Here is a 10,000-nt window from a genome sequence, read left to right on the forward strand (position 1 = left end):
ATCCCACCCGCATTAGAGGATTATCATTTTATCTTTTTATTTTTATTTTATAAGCTATTTTCACTCAATTTTTGGTTTACTCATCTTGCCAAGCCATAATGACCGAAATATTGATATTTACTCTGTTTAGAATGATTGTGTGCGCTCAATCATGTTTTGTAAGTAGGATTTCATGAACTCGGGGAATTTTCTCCAGAATTTTTTTAAAATTTTGAAAACCAAACTAAAACTCCTTTATTTGTATCTAAACAAATATGAACGTTTAACTAGTGACTACATATAGATTCTAGTATCAATGACCTCAAGCGATACGAGAATAATACTGTATTCAGTCAAAGAATAATGAAACTGCAATGGGATGTCTTAACTCTTTAAAAGTCTTCGCTTTAGAGACGCATTAATTTGACATAATTAATGATAGTTGGACAGCAGGATGCTATAAGCCCGAGGGCTCCAGTAGGGAATGCAGGCGGTTTTGGAAAGGAAAGATATATATATATATATATATATATATATATATATATATATATATATATATATATATATATATATATATATTATAAAGAAAAACTATATTTGATAATCTTTAATATAATAATATAAAATTTCTTAAGATCAATTCCAACGTTAGAATATATCACTCATATCTATAAACCATAAAACGGGACCTTTGTCAACTTGTTCAACGGAGAGAGATTTGCAACACGTTTCCACTTCTGAAGTTCCTCTGATACAACCACACAGATTAGGAAGATCATTCCATAATCTGTCGCAGATGGAATGAAACGTCTTGAATCCTTTGTAGTATTTAACATGATGTAGAAGGAAAGATGGTTAACATTAAAGGCCGCTCATGAATGGTAGTGTCAAAAGACTGACATTTCCCTATCAAGCAGGATAATGTGCCCAAGCCCCCTCTCCACCCAAGCTATATATATATATATATATATATATATATATATATATATATATATATATATATATATATTAATTGTATATATACTGTATATATATATATATATATATATATATATATATATATATATATATATATATATATATGTATATATATATATGTATATGTGTATATATATGTATATATATATGTATATATATATATATATATATATATATATATATATATATATATATATATATATATATGTATAAATATATGTATATATGTGTGTGTGTATATATATGTATATATACATATATATATATATATATATATATATATATATATATATATATATATATATATATATATATATATATATATATAAAATGTGTATTAGGTGGAGACTGGTTCAAGGAATTACAAGCAACCACTTGTGCTTTCCAGTCTTCGAAAACTCAGTTATAATTCCCTCGTAACAAGAAGAAAAGACGAAGAACTATTCGGGATCCATTTTACTAAAAAAAAAGAAGATACTAAACTTTGGGAGCGAATCATGTCTGAAGTTATTTAACTTGATAAAAAACACAGCCTGTATCAGGAGTCTCTTTACGACGTAACACTTTCCCGTGCTCGTTTCATTGGGAAACTTTGATGGAAGAATCAAAATCTGCATTTGCAGCAACTCGAGATTTTGCACTCTGTTAACTCCTTGAAATTTTCCACTACGGTGAGTTGTTATTACCTTCCTCACAGCTTTTTTTTCAGTCTGAGGACAAGCAGTTGCTGGTTTCTTTTATTTCAACTATCCTAATCGAGATCTTCATGAAATTCTGTGATGCCTTTTGGAAAATGATCTTGAATTTTCTTATTCATATTTCAAAGAATATTTAGTAATCATTTATCAATGTTTGTTGAATCTTCTCCTAATTTCCAAATATTTTTCTATCAAATTTTCACCACCATCACCTTTATATTAAAGTGTAGTTCAAAAACACAATGTAAGATAACTAAATGTATTAATGATATTATCTTGAAAACTGCCCTCCCCACCCTTGGGTAGGGAGAAGAGGTAGTCATACCTTGCTGAGTGGCTTGCATGTGCGTGCATATGTATCTAGATATGTATCTGTCATAAGTTGAGGAGTCACGTACATACAAACTCACACTTGTATATATATATATATATATATATATATATATATATATATATATATATATATATATATATAAATAAATAAATAAATAAATAATCATCCTCATCATCAGCCGTTACTATTCCACTGCGGAACAAAGTCCTCAGACATGTCCTTCAGCTTGCATCTGTTTAGGGTCTTTATATGCCAGTTCATATCCGGAAATTTTCCTACTTTGTTAACCCAACATCTTGTCTTCCTTCCCTTGCTACTTTTGCAACCTCCATGGACCCATTCTCTTATTGTTAATGTCCTATTATTATCTGTCATTCTGATTATATATCCTGATCATTGTCCATTTTATTTCCTTTCATGTTGTTAAAATATCATCTCTTCTACTGTCCATTTCTTTTAGCGAGGCAGATTTGCACCGACTCGCAGCGGTGCCCTTTTTAGCTCGGAAAAGTTTGCTGATCGCTGATTGGTTAGAATTATCTTGTCCAACCAATCAACGATCAGAAAAGTTTTCCGAGCTAAAAGGACACCGCTGCGAGTTGGTATAAATCTGCCTTGCTAAAAGAAATGGACCTATAGTTTGCTGTTGTATCCAAGTTGCTCTTTTTCTGAATCTTGGTGTTTAATCCTATCATTATTCTTTCCATAGCTATTTGAGTTGTAACTATCTTATGTTCTAAGGCTGTTGTGAGGATCCAAGTTTCTTTTGCATAAGTTATTAATGGTTAGAACTATAGATGCACTACATATACGGTAGCAAACTGGCGAGTGTGTTAAACCGTAAGCTAATTTATCTGTAATAACTTCGCAATAAAGTCCTCTTTGGAGACGTCTGGAGTGACTTTGTTTTTTAGTCTAGAGCCGATCAATTTTGTTTAGTAAAATGCTAACGTGTACGTGCGTGTATTTTTTCCAGAAAGTGAAACTGCGCGCGTTTTCAATTTCCAATGTGAATATTTTGAAAATTAAAGAAACTTGTGCCCCTGCTCCCCCTTTTTTTTAGATTTCATAGGATATCCAACAATATGGAAATAATATTTCTATATTTTTGTGGTATTTGTAGCGGCCATCGACTCTGTGTTAGATGTATGGTTTAGTTCTGTTTTAACCATAATAGTTAAAGGAGAATGGTGTTGGGCATTGTAGCCTATTTTTAATTTTTAATTAAGTTAAATTGACTTAGGATATATATTTGTAGCCGTTAGTTTATTAGGAAATAATCATTGCATAACCATCTTGCAAGTAATTGATAACTAGTTGTACGTAAATATTGATCAACTTTTAAGTCATGGAATATAGCAATAAAAGGAGAGATTTGCTTAATTAATTCCTTCCCGTGTCTGTAAAGTCCCATGCGGATTTAATTCAGTAAGCTTAAATATTTCATTTGTATTCCATTAAATAAGCTTAACTATTACAAATGATATAAGGTCAATTGATATTATTTAGTTATGGCTTGAATGTTTCCTTTTTCCTTATCTCTGGGCAAGTATATCGCTATTTTAATTTAGAATGTATATTTTATTAATGTAAGTCCATCAATGGCATATTGATGTTATTTGAAATTTTAAAATACATTCATGTAAATGCCTAGCGACCCTTTTAGGGTGTCATTTGTGTCATGTGAACTGTTAATATATTCTACAATAGGTCCCCCTGGAAAAGGGAAAACTCGTTCTCTGTGAGAGGAAAACGGATACCTGTTTAGAGAGAACGGATATTTTCTGTTTTATTGGGTAACGCTTCTAGACTAATACATCATCACTTTGCCTTCTTTCTTAAAGAATGTGATGATGATGATGATGATTATTATTATTATTATTATTATTATTATTATTATTATTATTATTATTATTATTATTATTATTACTCTCCAAGCTATAACCCTAGTTGGAAAAGCAAGCCCAGTGAGGAAAGGAAATAAGGAAATAAATAAATGATGGGAACGAACTAACAATAAATCATTATGAAAACAGTAACAACGTCAAAATTGATATGTCATATATCCAACATATATTTCATATATTCACAGGTTATGCATAAGCTGATTACCACTTACATGAATCGAGATTTGAAAAAGAGAAATGATGCCGTTATGATATAAATGAAGATGTTTTTCATTAAATTAGGTATATTTTACATACAGTCACCATGAAATTTTAACCGAAATATTTTAAGAAAAAACGTTTTGATTATTTTTTTGTTTTCCATTTTTACACATTATACAGTATATTGGTGTTATTAGAAAAGCATTTTTAATACCCCATTGCAAGTGAAGGCCAGCATCGATGTCTTATTACTTAGAAAGAGAAAAAGTTTTCTCGTGTAAAATAAAATGAGCATTATGGTATAATAAAACAAAGATAATATATTTTATGATTGGTCTATTGGTCTTAAGGGACATTCTTATGTATAATTTCAGCACGTTATATAATCCCTTTGTGAAATACATTTAATGAAGAATGAATACAAATCATATTTAAATTATTTTTTTATTTGATCGCATTTTAGAGGGGACAGTTATAAGAAATGTATTTCATATTATTATTATTATTATTATTATTATTATTATTATTATTAATGTTGTTGTAGTTGTTGTTGTTGTGTTTACTGTATTATTATTATTATTATTATTATTATTATTATTATTATTATTATTATTATTATTATTCTTGTTGTTATTATTATTATTATTATTATTATTATTATTATTATTATTATTATTATTATTATTATTATTATTACCCTAGTTCATCCCTTTACACCTATTGACGCAAAGGGCCTCGGTTAGATTTTGCCAGTCCTCTCTATCTTCAGCTTTCAATTGAATACTTTTCTATTCGTCATCTCTTACTTCACCCTTCGTAGTCCTCAGCCATGTAGGCCTGGGTCTTCCAACTCTTCTAGTGCCTTGTGGAGCCCAGCTGAACGTTTGGTGAGTTGATCTCTTATGGAGAGGGCGAAGAAGATGCCCAAGTTGAAATGATAAAATGAGTTGATTTATATTTAAACATTTCATAGGTTTCCCCCCCCCCCCGCAGACACGAATACCTATTATTTAAAATAAATATAATATTTGAAGAAATAAGTATTTATTTTTATAGGCAACACCTGTTTTTTTTATAGTATAAAAGCTTTTTCCGTCCTTAACTTTAATAAAACCAATGAATGATATCTGAATTGATGGTAAATGTTATGTTAAGTTTCTTGTAATCTCTTCATGAGAGTCCTATTTAACGTCACTAATTGTAGTTTACTATATTGAATGTTTTATTCTGGGAATATATAGAAAATTCCACTGATTATGCTTTTCACTCAAGGTCGATGTAGTAATATATTAGTTTCCCTTTAGATATTTGAGTCTGTTTTCTCTTTTTGTAAATAAACGTTTTCTATCATTTTCATTTTCCTTAGGTAAAGGGGTGACTCATTTAAACTGTAAGTTCCTCCAAAATATACTGATATTTTTTTTTCTTTATTTTTTTTTTTAAGGAGACTTTCTCTATTTCAAGCATTCGTTTATTGTTTGTTCAATAGTTTAACGTATCAGGACATAATGTAACATTAACCTCTTCCATATCAGATAAATTTTGATTTGCATAAACAATACTAAACCAGCTATATATATATATATATATATATATATATATATATATATATATATATATATATATATATATATATATTTGTATATATAGATATAGATATAGATATATATAAATATATATATATGTATATGTGTATATATATATATATATATATATATATATATATATATATATATATATATATATATATATATATATATATATAGGTGCTTATGATAATAATAATAATAATAATAATAATAATAATAATAATAATAATAATAATAATAATAATAATATTAATAATGATAATAACTATTGACATGAACACTTGTCCCTTACTTAATAACACGAATTAAAACGATGGCAAAGATAATATTATTTACAATATTAATTCCAACCGTAAATACGTGAATTTATTAAAATATGACCATATAAATCACAGTTAAATATAAGAATACCATCAATTACGCGAAGCAAATTTAATGGAAATTTCAATTATAATTACAACAACGGTATTATGAATCTACTGTAGTTCTGTATTTTTTTTTAAATTTTTTTTTGTAACTAACTGTATTAATTTCTGAACATCTTTACCAATAGATAGAGGCGTTCTGGGAATAGTTAGGAACATCCTACACCATATCGCCAGGGTTCATTAGCGTAATTAAGGCGTCTCATTAAGCCAAGGGAGTCTCAATGAGGTAGAAACTACTATTAGAGACTATATTTACATCATCTCGCTGCCGTAAACATACATATACACGCACACCTATGTGTGTATATACACACACACATTATAATATATATATATATATATATATATATATATATATATATATATATATATATATATATACCTACTTATATGTGGCTACACACACAGACACAGACACACACACACACACACATATATATATATATATATATATATATATATATATATATATATATATATATATATATATATATACATATATATACATATATATATATGTGTGTGTGTGTGTGTTTGTTTGTGTATGTGTGTGTTTGTAAATAAAATTTGTCTACAGAAAAGTATGTAGGTAACTTTCATTTTATATCTATAAATACATACATACGAAACCTGAAAAGATATAGAAATAATTCATCTTTTTCTCCAATTATTCAACAGAAATTCGAGTTACCAATTAGACAATGAAAGTGCGTTTACTGATGAAAAATAGTCACATGTTACTCATCCAACAAAAGATAAAAAATAACAATAAATAATCTTTTATAGTGAATTGATTTCAGTTTTCTTCTGTGGTGGCTGGGGAGAAATACAAATGAATAGCTAATGACATCATTAGTTCTATTGTAAAACGATCTGAAAGGACACTCCAAACTCAAACCATTGTTTTCTAGTCTTGGGTAGTGGCATAGCCTCTGTACCATGTCCTTCCACTGTCTTGGGTTAGAGTTCTCTTGCTTGAGGGTGCACTCAGGCACACTTTTGTCTTGTTTCTCTTCGTCTTGTTTTGTTGGAGTTTTTATACTTTATATAGAAAATATTTGTTTCAGTGTTGTTGCTCTTAAAATATTTTATTTTTCCTTGTTTCCTTTCCTCACTGGGCTATTTTCCGTGTTGGAGCTCCTGGGCTTATAGCATCCTGCTTTTTTCAACTAGGGTTGTATCTTAGCAAGTAAGAAGAAGAAGAAGAAGTGGAGGAGGAGGAGGAGGAGGAGGAGGAGGAGGAGGAGGAGGAGGAGGAGGAGGAGGAGGAGGAGGAGGAGGAGGAGGAGGGGGGCTGGTTAAAACAAAAATAGTGAATAGAAAATAAGAGTTTGATGTCTTGGGTTTAATGGAATTGATCAATATGCCTTTTTCTGAAATTAGAAAAGGCAGCCGATCTTGACTACGATCTATCCCAAAGCCGAAACAAAGTCTTTGATAAATAAGGCAACCGCGTTTACCCCATACAAAATAAAATAATAAATAAACACGTTGATAGAAGAAGAAACGAAGAAGAACGTAAGTAGGAAGAGAATTCCACACATTACCTATTTAAGAATGCAAGAAGACGCCACTCTGGAATAGAAGTATTAAATTATTCAAATGTTAATTCTATTTACGGGGTTCCAAAAGGGTAAATAAATTACTTTTCCGCTGTCATAATTTTTTTTCTTAGCAGTAAAGTCGGCTGTTTATGGAAGTTCTTAACTGATTACAAAGACTTCGAATAATTTAGCATATCTTTTTCTCATAGCTTTAAACTTATTATTTATGATAATGATGTATATCATCTGCAGGTCCACTCATCCATAAATACGTAGCTGCAAATGCTGGAGTTAATTAAAGAAGGGTTTGTGACCTGTAACTTTACACCGACAGCTCATCATACCACAGATGTTTGCAGAAGTCTACGGTCTTTGAAACCACGTTTTCACTTGTCTTAAATTACCTTCAAAAGAGGAAAGTTGAATGGCGATGTGGAAAAGTGGAAATCGATGGAAGCCATCTTGTAATGAGGAAAGCTTATAATGAAATTCTATCAAGTGAGGGGGCTGATATAATTCTAAAACAACTCCCGACTAGTACAGTGGTAACGGGTTCGCCTTGCATTCGCATGACGGCAGATTGATCCCATCCCAAGAACGTGAGTTTAAGCTGTTTAAAAGCGAAGCCAACGCTGTGGTTGGTCTCGACAGTGGTGGCTTTGTCTTGCCCGGCTGACGTTCTGATGAGTATCTATTGATATAAAACGGAAATTGATGCCAGACACTTTCACCTTTAGACTTTCATGCACATATCTCATAGTTTTGGAAAAATTCAAGCTTTTAAGTAGTTACCGGTGATAGCATATAAGTTTACAGTAATTTTACCAATACTTTAACAGCTTGTTTAATTTTTGGATTTATTTTATATCAGACTTCATTTCTTGGCGATCTGCAACTTGTCTCTACAGTTGTAAATAATGACAGTGAGTGATTCAAAGGGTTTTTGTAAAATAGGATAATACAGAATGCTTAATAATTATAGAATAACATTAGTATTAGTATTTTATTGCTGCATGTGCTTGAGTATTAGTATTTTATTGCTGCATGTGATTGCAAAAACACATAAAAAAAAAAAACGTAGTAGAGTGACATTTCAAACAGAGTGAATTCACACAAGTGATAAAATACAAAGAATAAGGAAGTGAACTAAAGAAAATAATCTCTCTTCAATTCAATCATACAAGACCATTTTTTTTAAAGAATGTTTCAGTATATCAATTTGTAATAAACATGTAACGCTGTTTAAAAAGAAAAGTCTATTGGGGTGATTCTCTTGCAAAGCTATCCAATAAGGACACAAATAGAGAATGTAATTAATTTGCATCTCAGACCTTCTACCCTTCCTTGCATAACTGGGATTTTTTATTCGTGTTCGACCGTATGATAATGAATTGGGGTAAAGGGAGATAGGATCGTGGATTCCAGACAAAGATATCTTTGTTATAAAGATGAATTATATATTTTTTCAGGAATAGATATGCTAACATACATCCATTAATAGATATTCTAAAATGTTACCCATGTTTATATGTGGATGAGATCATGAGGAGGGGTAGATGGAGATGGTTTGGGCATGCTCTTCGCACCCTCGATTTATTTCAGGAATACATATGCTAACATACACCCATTAATAGATATTTTAAAATATTACCTATGTTTGTATGTGGAGGAGATCATGAGGAGGGGTAGATGGAGATGGTTTGGGCATGCTCTTCGCACCCTCGATTTATTTCAGGAATACATATGCTAACATACACCCATTAATAGATATTTTAAAATATTACCTATGTTTGTATGTGGAGGAGATCATGAGGAGGGGTAGATGGAGATGGTTTGGGCATGCTCTTCGCACCCTCGATTTATTTCAGGAATACATATGCTAACATACATTCATTAATAGATATTCTAAAATGTTACCTATGTTTATATGTGGATGAGATCATGAGGAGGGGTAGATGGAGATGGTTTGGGCATGCTTTTCGCACCCTCGATTTATTTCAAGAATAGATATGCTAACGTACATCCATAAATAGATATTTTAAAATGTTACCCATGTTTGTATGTGGATGAGATCATGAGGAGGGGTAGATGGAGATGGTTTGGGCATGCTCTTCGCACCCTCGGTATTTTTCAGGAATAGATATGCTAACATACATTCATTAATAGATATTCTAAAATGTTACCTATGTTTATACGTGGATGAGATCATGATGAGTGGTAGATGGAGATGGTTTGGGCATGCTCTTTGCACCCTCGGTTTTTTTTTTTTTCAGGAATAAAAATGCTAGCATACATTCAATAATATATGTTTTAAAATGTTACTTATGTTTATATGTGGAGGA

This window comes from Palaemon carinicauda, chromosome 32 (genome assembly GCF_036898095.1).
Source record: "Palaemon carinicauda isolate YSFRI2023 chromosome 32, ASM3689809v2, whole genome shotgun sequence".
NCBI classification, from domain to species: domain Eukaryota; kingdom Metazoa; phylum Arthropoda; class Malacostraca; order Decapoda; family Palaemonidae; genus Palaemon; species Palaemon carinicauda.